Below are 12198 nucleotides of genomic sequence, written 5' to 3'. Positions count from 1 at the left end.
CATCATGCGCAAATTTAAAGAGATCTGGTAGTTGCTATCATGCGCTTAGAGATGAATTCGCTCCAAGAAAGTTCGGACAATTTAAATACAACATTTGGTAGGCATGACAGCTGTCGAAATCTCCGTCGTTTGTTCTAAATTGTTAATTTTGACGGCCAGTGCATCGTTAAACGATAGAATGATCCGACGGTGCCTTGTTGGATTACTATTTTTTGCTCGCATAACTTCGAATTCTGGTGGATTCGCCCAAATCGATTAACATGTTTTATCTCCGTTGCGAGCAGTGCAGTTTATTTTGTGTGCGTAATTTGATATTTATTGAAGCTAAGGTTATTAAGTTTATCAAAGCAATAGTGGAATTATTTGCACCATGGGCAGAAATTTCCATAAACATTTAAGTTAAATAATTTTAGAATTAAATCTATGATCAATTAAATTTTGATTTCAACAAGTTTAGAGTTAAATTGAATATCTTGATGAGACCAATCCGTCAACACCAATAGTGACTTGATCCGGCTTCAAATGAGCCCAAGTCAAGCGCGTAATGCACAATTCAAAATTTGGTACATCAATTAGAGGATCAAATGATCTCAAAAATTTGCTTGTTTATAGTCAAATTGAGCATCTCCATGAGATGAATCCAACAAACCAAAAATTATATAACTCTAACATTATTAAAATACTTAATTGTTAAAAAAATGTTTTATGATCGAAAGAATTGATAGCGATATTATAATTGAATGTTATGAATGTTAGATATATTTACACACTATAAAAAATATATATAAATTGACACTCACTCCTTATATGAAGAGATATTGGATTTTAGTTTTAGATTCAAGAGAGATTAGAGGCATAAAGAATCATAAAGCTCCACTTAAGCACTAACTTCATCAGACCAGTACCTAATTTCCATCATCAGACCCCTCCATTGTTTCTCCTCCACCGTCTGATCACCATCTCTAAATTAGCATTGTCCAACCTCCATCGTCAAAACATTATTGTTTGATTATGTTAACCCCATTTTTTAATAAGGTTAACAAATTTTTCATGAGTTTAACCTTAGTGCTTAGGTCTCTCTTTAGTGTAGAGCCTCCCTCATAAGATTCTCCTAGGTAGATTCCTAAGGACTTTGCTTTAACTAGCTTTAGAAAACCTAAGTACAAGATATTCCTTCTGCACACATGGACCCTAAATACAGTTAGGCATGGTAGCCCTAATTTGGATATCTATGACCCTTAAAAAAACTAATGACACTATTATGGTCGAGTAAATGATATTATTGAGATTAATTACTTCGAGTTATTTCACATTGTCTTATTCAGGCATGATTGCGCTAACACAATTGCAACTTATACAAAAGTAGAACATTATTGATACGTCATGCAAAAATTATCTTGATCGGGCACGAATCTCGAGGCAAAAAAGCTAGTCGGAAACTTTTCAAAAATTAAATTTGGGAGCACCTGAACTCCGATTTCAACGAGCTTATAGTCAAACTGAGCGTCTCGGAAATACGAACCCAACGACACCAAATTCAACCCAATCCGAGCCCAAATGGGTCCGAATCACGGGCCTGAAGCGCTGTTGGGAGGTTCAAACCACAATTTGAGTTGCCAAACAGTCTTTGATTTTAACAATCTTATACTCGAATCGAACGGCTTGACGAGACAAATCCAACGAGCCCAAGATCACCAAATTTCGACTTCATTAAGGCCTTTAAATGTCCAACGAACGGTGCATGATCAAAGGATTCGATATCAGTCGTCCATTCAAACCACTCTCAATTCACCCCTGATCTCAAGACTATTTACGAGCCATGCCACTCCAGAAAAACTATAAATAGAGCCCTCATTCTACACAAAGGGGACTCAAGTGAAGAGAGAGAAGAAGAAGGAGGAGAAGGAAGAAGCTCCTCCTCGACCACTGCCGGAGCTCTTCCCGCCACCTGAAGACGCTGGAACTCTGCCGGATATTCGGGAGAACGCCAGAATTCTGCCTAACTTCCATGGGATGCGAAAATTCTTCCCAATTTACAACATAGTTCCCTCCTGATGCCGAAACTCCGCCCAAGTGAAGTCGGATTTCTTCTGTGCCACCAACAGACGTCGGACTTCTACCCGACGTCGGACCTTCACTCTTCGCCAAGTTTCTACCCAACGCCGGACTTCTACCGGTTATCAAACTTCGCTGGACGTCTATGCGAAGATTGATTTCTTTCCATTGTTGGACTTCTACCTGACCTTTAAATACAACATTTTATAGGCACGACAGCTGTCGAAATCTCTGTCGTTTGTTCTAAAATGTTAATTTTGACGGCCATTGCATCGTTAAACGATAGAATGATCCGACGGTGCCTTGTTGGATTACTATTTTTTGCTCGCATAACTTCGAATTCTGGTGGATTCGCCCAAATCGATTAACATGTTTTATCTCCGTTGCGAGCAGTGCAGTTTATTTTGTGTGCGTAATTTGATATTTATTGAAGCTAAGGTTATTAAGTTTATCAAAGCAATAGTGGAATTATTTGCACCATGGGCAGAAATTTCCATAAACATTTAAGTTAAATATTTTTAGAATTAAATCTAAGATCAATTAAATTTTGATTTCGACAAGTTTAGAGTTAAATTGAATATCTTGATGAGACCAATCCGTCAACACCAATAGTGACTTGATCTGACTTCAAATGAGCCCAAGTCAAGCGTGTAATACACAATTCAAAATTTGGTACATCAATTAGAGGATCAAAAGATCTCAAAAAATTGTTTGTTTATAGTCAAATTGAGCATCTCCATGAGATGAATCCAACGAACTAAAAATTACATAACTCTAACATTATTAAAATACTTAAATGTTAAAAAAATGTTTTATGATGGAAGGAATTGATAGTGATATTATAATAGAATGTTATGAATTTTAGATATATTTATTAGACTTGTCACTATAAAAAATATATATAAATTGACACTCACTCCTTATATGAAGAGATATTAGAGGCATAAAGAATCATAAAGCTCCACTCAAGCACTAACTTCATCAGACCAGCACCTAATTTCCATCATCAGACCACCTCCATTATTTGTCCTCCACCGTCCGATCACTATCTTTGAATTAGCACTGCCTAACCTCCATCATCAAAACATTATTGCTTGATTATATTAACCGTATTTTTGAATAAGATTAACCAAATCTTTCATAAGATTAGCCTTGATGCTTAGGTCTCTCTTTAGTGTAGAGCCTTCCTCATAAGATTCTCCTAAGTAGAATCCTAAAGACTTTGCTTTAGCTAGCCCTAGAAAACCTAAGTACAAGATATTCCTCCTGCACACATGGACCCTAAATACAGTTAGGCATGATAGCCCTAATTTGCGTATCTATGACCCTTAAAAAAACTAATGCCACTATTATGGTCGAGTAAACAATATTATTGAGATTAATTACTTCGAGTTATTTCACATTGTCTTATTCAAGCATGATTGGACTAACACAATTGTAACTTATACGAAAGAAGAACATTATGATAATATATTAGTTAACGTTTCACGTTTGATTCGTGCTGGAAATAATTAGAATATGACCCATTTATTTTATCTTCATAAGTTGAACCTAGCTTTTGTATTGAAGATCTTAGAAATAAAAGTTTAGTGGATATCCATCATTTACTTAGAGAAGATGATAATAGATTTATTAAAAAAAAATAACAAAAATGTACCAAATATTTTTCAAGTTGCTCAAGCAGCTTAACAACGACGACGGGATGGAAGCAGTTGGTCGATGCTACGGCGGAGGGGTGTGGAGGAAGCACGGCAATCAATCCATCAAAGAGAGAATAGAATAGGCTCGATTGAAGAAGAGAAGAGGAAAATGCTTGGAAGGCTCGCAAGGTATATGAGAGATTAGCACTTCTTAAAGCTTTTTTTACGGCTTATATAGCTGACATTTTAACCATTGCTAATTGTAGTAGTTTAAATTGAAATGGAAGAATTAAAAGATGGAAAAGATGCATGCATACAAATTACATAAGCTCACTCATATATGGTACTAACTGTGGAAGCATTGCATCTGTGCACATTAAATGGAAATGAAAAAAAGAAATGAAAATGATTGTACCTTTATTAGTACATTTAGATGGTGCTCATGTATTAATATAAATGGAAATAAAATAAATATTAAACTGAGGAGCCCTCTTGTTCTCTCAAGATTGCACCACCAGTCTAATCTCTTCCTGATTGACCATCGACCGTCACTAGATTTCTGCCAATTCATTGGTTGTTGTTGATTCTTTTCCCAACAACTAAGCATTTCTAGACATCTACCTATCCACTGATTATCACTCAATCACCAGCCATTGCCAGACATTGGTGAAACATTCTTTGTTATTCAATTAACATCAAAAGTAACCGATTGAAAATTTACTATTAGTAACCCGGTAATAAGTAAACAAAACATACAAAAATTTTGGCCGTGCTAAACACGACTCAACTAAAAGCTCTGCATCTCTAACCTAAAAACTCATTTTTCACTCCAAAATATAGTAACTCTTCTCCAACCAAATATCATTTTATAACACCAAAAAAGAGTATCCTAAGTATATTCATTCACCAACTGAAAATAAAATGATATTTATGAACATTGTGACGCCAATAGTGACGTTGCTCTTTTCTGATAATGCTACTAAATCTCACATTCGGTTGGAGCTTACGGCGGATGACAACGCTAGTTTCACGTACGGTTCGAGATGGCCTAATATATACCCTTAATTTGTAATGTAAAATTATCATCATAATTGAATAAATTTAGATATTATAAATGACCAAATTAGATTAAAAACCTAGGTATATTCATTCTCCAAATGAAAAAAAAAAAAAAAAAAAATCTTTATGAACAGTGCGACACCAATAGAATAGTGATGTCGTACTTTTCACCTCATGATAATGCTGCTAAATCTCACATTCGGTTGGAGCTTACGGCGGATGACAATGCTAGTTTCATGGCCTAATATATACCCTTAATTTGTAATGTGAGATTACCATCATGATTGAATAAATTTAGAGATTATAAATGAACAAATTAGGTGACGAAAACATCAAAATCTTATGAGGTGGCACAATTTTGTACGCAAAAAGGAAAAAAAAAAAAGTAAAATAAACTACGAAGTTGTTTTCATATCAAATAATGCCACTTCATTTGGCGATTATGACCACCCACTCAGTCACTCACCAGCTCTACTGTACTTCCATGTTGGTTACCGTTACTTTCAAATTCGATTAATTAAGATGTAATTGGCTTCATGTTTGTTTTTGAAAGACTTCTTGGAGCTTAGCAGGGTGGCAAATATATAAATATAGATGACAAAATAGGGTTAATTTTCAAAATAGTCCTCTGATTATTTATATATAACTATTTTAAACATTAAGTATAATGTTGCTCTAATTTAATCTCTAGACTATATAAAATTGATTAAATATATGGTCTTTTTTGAATTAAATTTGAATCAATTTTGTAAAATTAAGAGACTAAATTGGCAACAATTACGTCATAATTCTAACTTGAGAGATTTTCTTGGATCAATTTTGTATAGTCGAGGAGCTAAATTACATGATCAATGTGATATTCTGAGACTAAATTAGTCATACATAAATAATTTGGGGACTAATTATGAAATATTTTATCATCGATTAGAATTCATTTATGAATATTTTTATAAATATTTCATTAATAAATAAATATGTTTAAATAGTTTGGTATATGATTAGTATATGATCATAATGAATATTATTTAAAGTTCATAAATAAGTTCAATAAATTGTTTATTTAAGATTAAATTATAAATTTATTTAATATGCGACTGTCAGAATGTAAGTGATGTTCTATCAATATTAGACTGTTTTTTTTTTATTTATGAATACAAATTACTTATTTAAGCTCTTTAAAATATATGCTTATTGAATAGTTAATTTACTTGAAGTATCATTTTTAAGGTTAGTTGACTACTTGTTAATAGGCTTAATAAAACTTGTTTAGTTAGCTAACAAGCTACTTGATAGTGTTGTTCGAGGCTTATTTGTTTAGCTAATGAGTTGATCTCAAACTAAGCTCGAAAAATCATAATTTTAAACTAATTGAGCTTGAACACAATTACAAATAATCGAATCAAGCTTGAGCTCAATTTTACCAAACAGGTTAAGCTTGAGCATGCTTCAACACGGCGTGGTTTGGAGCCCTATAAGACAGCAACAAGCCCGATTATATTGTATGTGAAGCTCACAACAAATAAGAAGAGGACAAAAAGCAAAAGAGAAAGATTACTTCTTCTTTGTTGTGCTAAGTGTAGGGTTCTTGTTTGGTTTCTCTTGTGGTACCTATGAATTGTCGGTTGGTGGCTTTTTTTGGCTGGGTGGTCGGTTGCCTTTTGCTTTTCTTGGGCATAGGCTAGGTCGTGTGCTGGGTGCTGCTCTTATATTGTTTGTTGTTTTTTTCTCACATTGAGGGTTATTTGGTGGTTCCTAGGTTGTGGGGGTTTTTGGTTGTGGACCCCTTTTTTTGTTGTTTGTTTTTGTCTTTTATTTTCTGCAGGTGGTTCTCCTTGGTTGCTATGGCGCCTCCTACTAGATTTTGCTGTTGATGGTTTTTGCCATTTTGGGTGTTTAAGCCCTGTGGGTTTTCACTAATTTGTTTTTTTATTTCTCGCTTAATTGTAATAGAAAGAACTAGTAGCTTTAAGGTTTTATTTCATAGACTATTTTGTTAGTGAGCTTATGGTTCTTTAAGGACATATAATTGCTCATATAATGTTCATTTATTTGTGTAATTGAAAAAATTGAGTAAATTGTATCAAGTATAAATGGACAAGTTTGAATACTGATATGCTCATTCATTTATATTTATGTACATATTCATCTGATGCTTAACAAATAGCTCATAAAAAATATGATAAAAGAATTATTTAATGATGCATTATTTTTTTATTTCGGGACTTATTATATGTTATTGTATCAAATTTCTTGCATTTTGTATGTTTTAAGAATTATGTATATTATTAAATTTATTTATATGATAAAAATATCAAATAAATAGCTAAATAGATAGATTTAAAATTTTGTATTGTTAATTAAATTTCTCCCTCTGAATATATCAAATTTTTATTGTTAAATAGATAGATTTACTCATTTACATTTGAGAATTTATGAAGATGAATTTCAAAGTTCATATATAAAGTATTTATCAGAAAAAGGGAGCAAATGGAATCCAATTGAATACACATTTAAACCTCCTATGGAAGAGTGCGTAGCTCTGTATCAAGCAAAGAATTTTTGCTTAACTAAAAGCCTAGAAGGACACAAGGTCACTTGCGAAAGAGGCAAGCTCATATGCCTCCATTCATATCTAGCAAATAAGGAAATATAGCCTTTTTTTTTTTTAACAAACCATTTTGAATTCACGTAACTTCACTAGACCTATATAATATTGAATGTTTTTATTTTCTGAGAGGCAAAAGAAACTCAACTTGAAGGTGAAGAATGAGGCAAAATTGGATATTTAGGGAGGGCAGTGAGAATGGCTAAGTTGTTCGGGCGATAGAAAATGCATCAATGAAGAATGAGGAAGGTATTGAAAATGATTGTGATAGTGCTCTTGGAAATGAAGATGGCATGACAAGAAGGTGGTGCAAGAAATACTTGTTGTGATTATGTACAATAAAGATTAACTTTTGTTGGAGATGGATCAACATGGCATGACTTGAAAAGTAATAGATGAGATAATGGCATAGAAAGGCCGTGCAAGTCTATGGTAGCCAAGATGGTCTTTAGAGGCAGAGAAGATACAACTTGAAAATGGGCTGAGGAGGTGTTGGAAAGTAACAAAAGTAATTGAGTTTGGTTAGGATGACCCTCTTAGATGTGGAGATTACAAGCCTTGAAGGTGAGCTACTAAAGTAGCCTAGATATGTTATGGAGGTGGCTAAGAGCAGTTAGGAATGTCCTCCTTCTAGAGATGAAAAATCAACAATCTATTGTTGGCGACAGTGTAGGATAATCATATAGGTGGTTAGAATAATCTTGCTTTTGACATTGGAAATGATATGCCCCTAAAAGTGATGGGTCAAATAGTGTATGAAGGCATAAAGGTTACTAAGGGATATCAAGATAATCATCCTTATTGAGGTGAAGATGGCATCATTAAAAGGACTAAACAAAGACAAGTTGGAGGGTTATAAATGTGAAAAGGATAGTCAAGATAATTATCATTATCTAGGTGGAATATCCAACCACTGTCACTTGACAATGATCATTCTAACCACCACCGTCTGATTATAGTCATTCCAACAATAATTCTTTTGATTGTTGTTCTTCAATCGCCGTCAGTAGACTGGGGCCCACCAACCATTATCACTCGATATATTGCAACCCTTCACCCATTATTGCCCGACTATGATCTTTCGATCTTCTTCATCCTACTATGACCCTTCGACTAGCATTGCTCGAGTACAATCTTTTGAGCACCGTCGTCCAACTAATATAATCAGATTATCATCACCTAACAATAATCTTTGACCATTGTCACCAAACTACAGTTCTTCGACCTCTGTTGTTCGATTATGATCTTTTCAACCATTATCACCCTATCAAGTCCTTTGATCACCTTTGCCCAAATATAGACTTGTAGCCGCCTTTGCTCAACTGCAGTTCTATAATCACCTTCGCCCAACTATAATCCTCCTACCTACAATCCTCCCACCATGATTGCCTTGCTATAGTGACCACGCTGACTTCGTCACATTTTTAACCAATAATATTAATGCATTTCATTATTTATAAGATTGATGCATTTCATATGCACCAATCATGACTCCCAACATTGGCAACATTGGCACTAAAATTTATGTTGGACTTCCTTTCTCAAAGTGGATGACCAAACAATCTACAAGCAACTCATGAAGACATCTCCCATTATATAGTTTGTACTTATTACAATGTATCAATGACTTCCCCGAGAAATAGCATCATTTGTTGCCGAAGACATATAAAAATACACTCATTTTAACTGGGTCATATCATGTAGCCTCTTTTCAAGATTTTTCACATTAAAATTCTAATGTCCCTTATAACTCCTCTTTTATCTATGTGTATTGAATTTTCATATAATACAAAAAACATTCAACTGTCACAATTTATTGCCACAAATATTCTAGCATGCAACAATATTAAAACTACAAATTATTCATAATATATATATATATAAAAAAATCAGTATGTAAAAGCATATAATATATTAGGAGTTTATGAGATAATTTTTTCCCTTTTTTAATCGCATCACATCAAACACTTTTGGTTATTATTTTAAGTTTTGATAATTTCTACTTGATTTTTTTTTTATAGTTTCATTAATTTTATTTAAAATTAATAAAAAAAACTAATTAATACTTATTTTGGCAGCTATTAGTCGCTTCAGACGAAATTTTAGGTAAAACTGTCACGATAGGAATGAAATTCAAGAGTTTTTTCAAAACTTCTCCATCAAGAGTCTACATTAAAACTCTTTAGTCATCATCAAATTTATGGGTCCATTTGAGGGCAAATTATTGCGTCCGGTCACCGGATGTCCAGACATCCAATCCGGTGACGCCACGTCACTTAAATACATTGGGTCCCAGTGTATTTTGGTGACGTGACAACACCAGATTGGTGTCTGGACGAATCCGGACACCAGATGCAATAATTTGCCCCATTTGGGACTGTGTTGCAGTTTTTTTAGAACAAGCTTTTTAAAAATATAGCATTTGAAGTAAAACCTAAGAACCATTGTTCCAATCTAATACAATAATCTAACAAAATTAAAAGAAGAAAACGAACGCTACTCAAGATGGACATCTTAAAGAAGCCAAGGCCAACATGGCAAGAGCTCCGACAGAAGCTCCAGGCTACAACAACCTGTGGGGAAGGAAACAAAAATGAAAATAGATAATAGGAAGAATAAGCCAACCAACAGAAACAAAGACCAACCGACCACCCATAGAGACAACACCCCAACCGACCGCAAACTCGAACCCTCGGCCAAAACCCAAACACCACCAGACGCCAACCAAAACCTAGGGGTGTCAATTTTTGACACGACCCGAAACACGACCCGAACCCGACCCAGAAAAATCCGGGTTAGGGTTAACCCGGACTTGAAACGGGTCGAATTTGGGTTCAACAAATCAAACCGTTTTAAAAATTGGGTCGGGTTCGGGTTGACCCAGCAACTCGAAATTTACACAAAAACTCCTATTTGAACCGGAAACCCGAGATTGACCCTTTTTTTACCCGATTTTGACCCAAAAATAAAAGATTGACCCGATTTTTTACCCGAAAACTAGCAATTTTAGGTCAACTTCGGGTCATTCGTGTCGGGTCGGGTTGACCCGGACTCAAATCGGTTCGGGTTCGGGTCCAGAATCTTGACCCGTTTTTAAAAATGGGTCAGGTTCGGGTTGACCCGAATAGTGCCGGGTCAATTCCGAATTTGACCCAAACCCGACCCGTTGACCCAAATTAACACCCCTTCCAAAACCCCACAGCCTTGCCTCCAACAAAAACACCCTCAACCGAGCAACCAAAACAACCACACAGAAGCCCACAATCGATATTCGATAAACCACACCAACAAAAAGAAAGAAAAACAATGAAGTGGAGGGCCAATCAGAGAAGACATGAACTAATTACTGATTGAATTCAGCTAGAAAAAATATATAAAAAGGATTAGCTTTTAAACTAATCTCTTGATTATTTCTATATAGATATTTTATTCTCAAAGTACAACATTATTTCAATTTAGTCCCTGCAATATATAAAATTGAACAAATATGATTCATTTGGTACTAAATTATTTTGAGATTAATTTTATAAAATTGAGTGATTAAATTGAGAATAATTGTATATCATAATTATATTATGAGAGATTATTTTAAATCAATTTTATGTAATTAAGGGACTAAATTGAGACAACGTGATAACATATGATTAAGCTTTCGTCCGGAATGACTTTCTTAATACTTCTTAAAGTAATTTTTTATATAAAAATAAAGATTTTTTAACTAAAAAATTATTTAAGAATCAATAAAAAAGTTGTCATAAACTAATCCTTAGAAGAGCTTTCTTACTGTAATTTAAAACTATTTTTTAGCCTAAAATTTTTTAACTAAAATAATTTTAAAGAGCAATAAAAAAGTTTTAAATATAAATAATTGAAAATTATTTTGATTTTTTCTTTTTTTACTTTGTATAGTGCGACAGTACTAAATCTGTGTACCGGCAAATTTTTTATCCGTACATCATCTGAGATTCAATAGTTTGCATCATTATTTCTGCTATCTGAATTTCAAAGGCTGGGTACGCCTCAGCTTTATAATGATTTCTTTTCATTCCATGCAATTTCAATTTATTTAATTCAAAAATTTTAAATTCCAATAAAATTTCTCCGTTAAATAGCAATTACACGAACGCCATTCTAGCTTTGTATTGTGATACGTACTCAAAAAATTATCTTGATCGGGCACAACTCTCGATGCAAAATCAAGTTGCAAAATCAAGTTAGAAACTTCAGAAATTAAATTTGGGACCATCTGAATTCCGATTTCAGCAAACTTATAGTCAAATTGAACGACTTGGAAATACGAACCCAATGACACTAAATTCGACTCAATCCGAGCCCAAATAAGTCCAAATCAAGGACCCGAAGCATTGTTGGAAGGTTCGAACCACAATTTGGGTTAGCAAACGAATTCCAAACATGACGTGCTTATTGTTGAATCGAGCGGCTCGACGAGACGAATCCAACGAGCCCAAGATCGTCGAATTCTGACATCATTAAGGCCTTCAAATGTCTAACAAATGGTGCATGATCAAGAGATTCAATATCGGCCATCCATTCAACCACTCTCATTTACCCTTGATCTCTCAGCTATTTAAGGGTCATGCCACTCCAGAAATCTATAAATAGACCCCTCATTTCTCTTGAGAAGGGATAAAGCAAGAAGAAAATGAGATAAGAGAAGAAAGAAGCTCCTCCTCGACCACCACCGGAGTTTCGCCGGACCCCAGAGTTTCGCCGGACCACCACCTGAGGCCCTTACCTTCGCTGGACCACCACTTGAGGCTCTCACCTTCGCCGAACCACCACATGAGGCACTCACCTTCGCCGGACCACCACTTGAGG

This window comes from Dendrobium catenatum, unplaced genomic scaffold, assembly GCF_001605985.2.
Source record: "Dendrobium catenatum unplaced genomic scaffold, ASM160598v2 fragScaff_scaffold_655, whole genome shotgun sequence".
Taxonomy (NCBI): Eukaryota; Viridiplantae; Streptophyta; class Magnoliopsida; order Asparagales; family Orchidaceae; genus Dendrobium; species Dendrobium catenatum.
Note: the sequence above shows the minus strand (reverse complement) of the source record.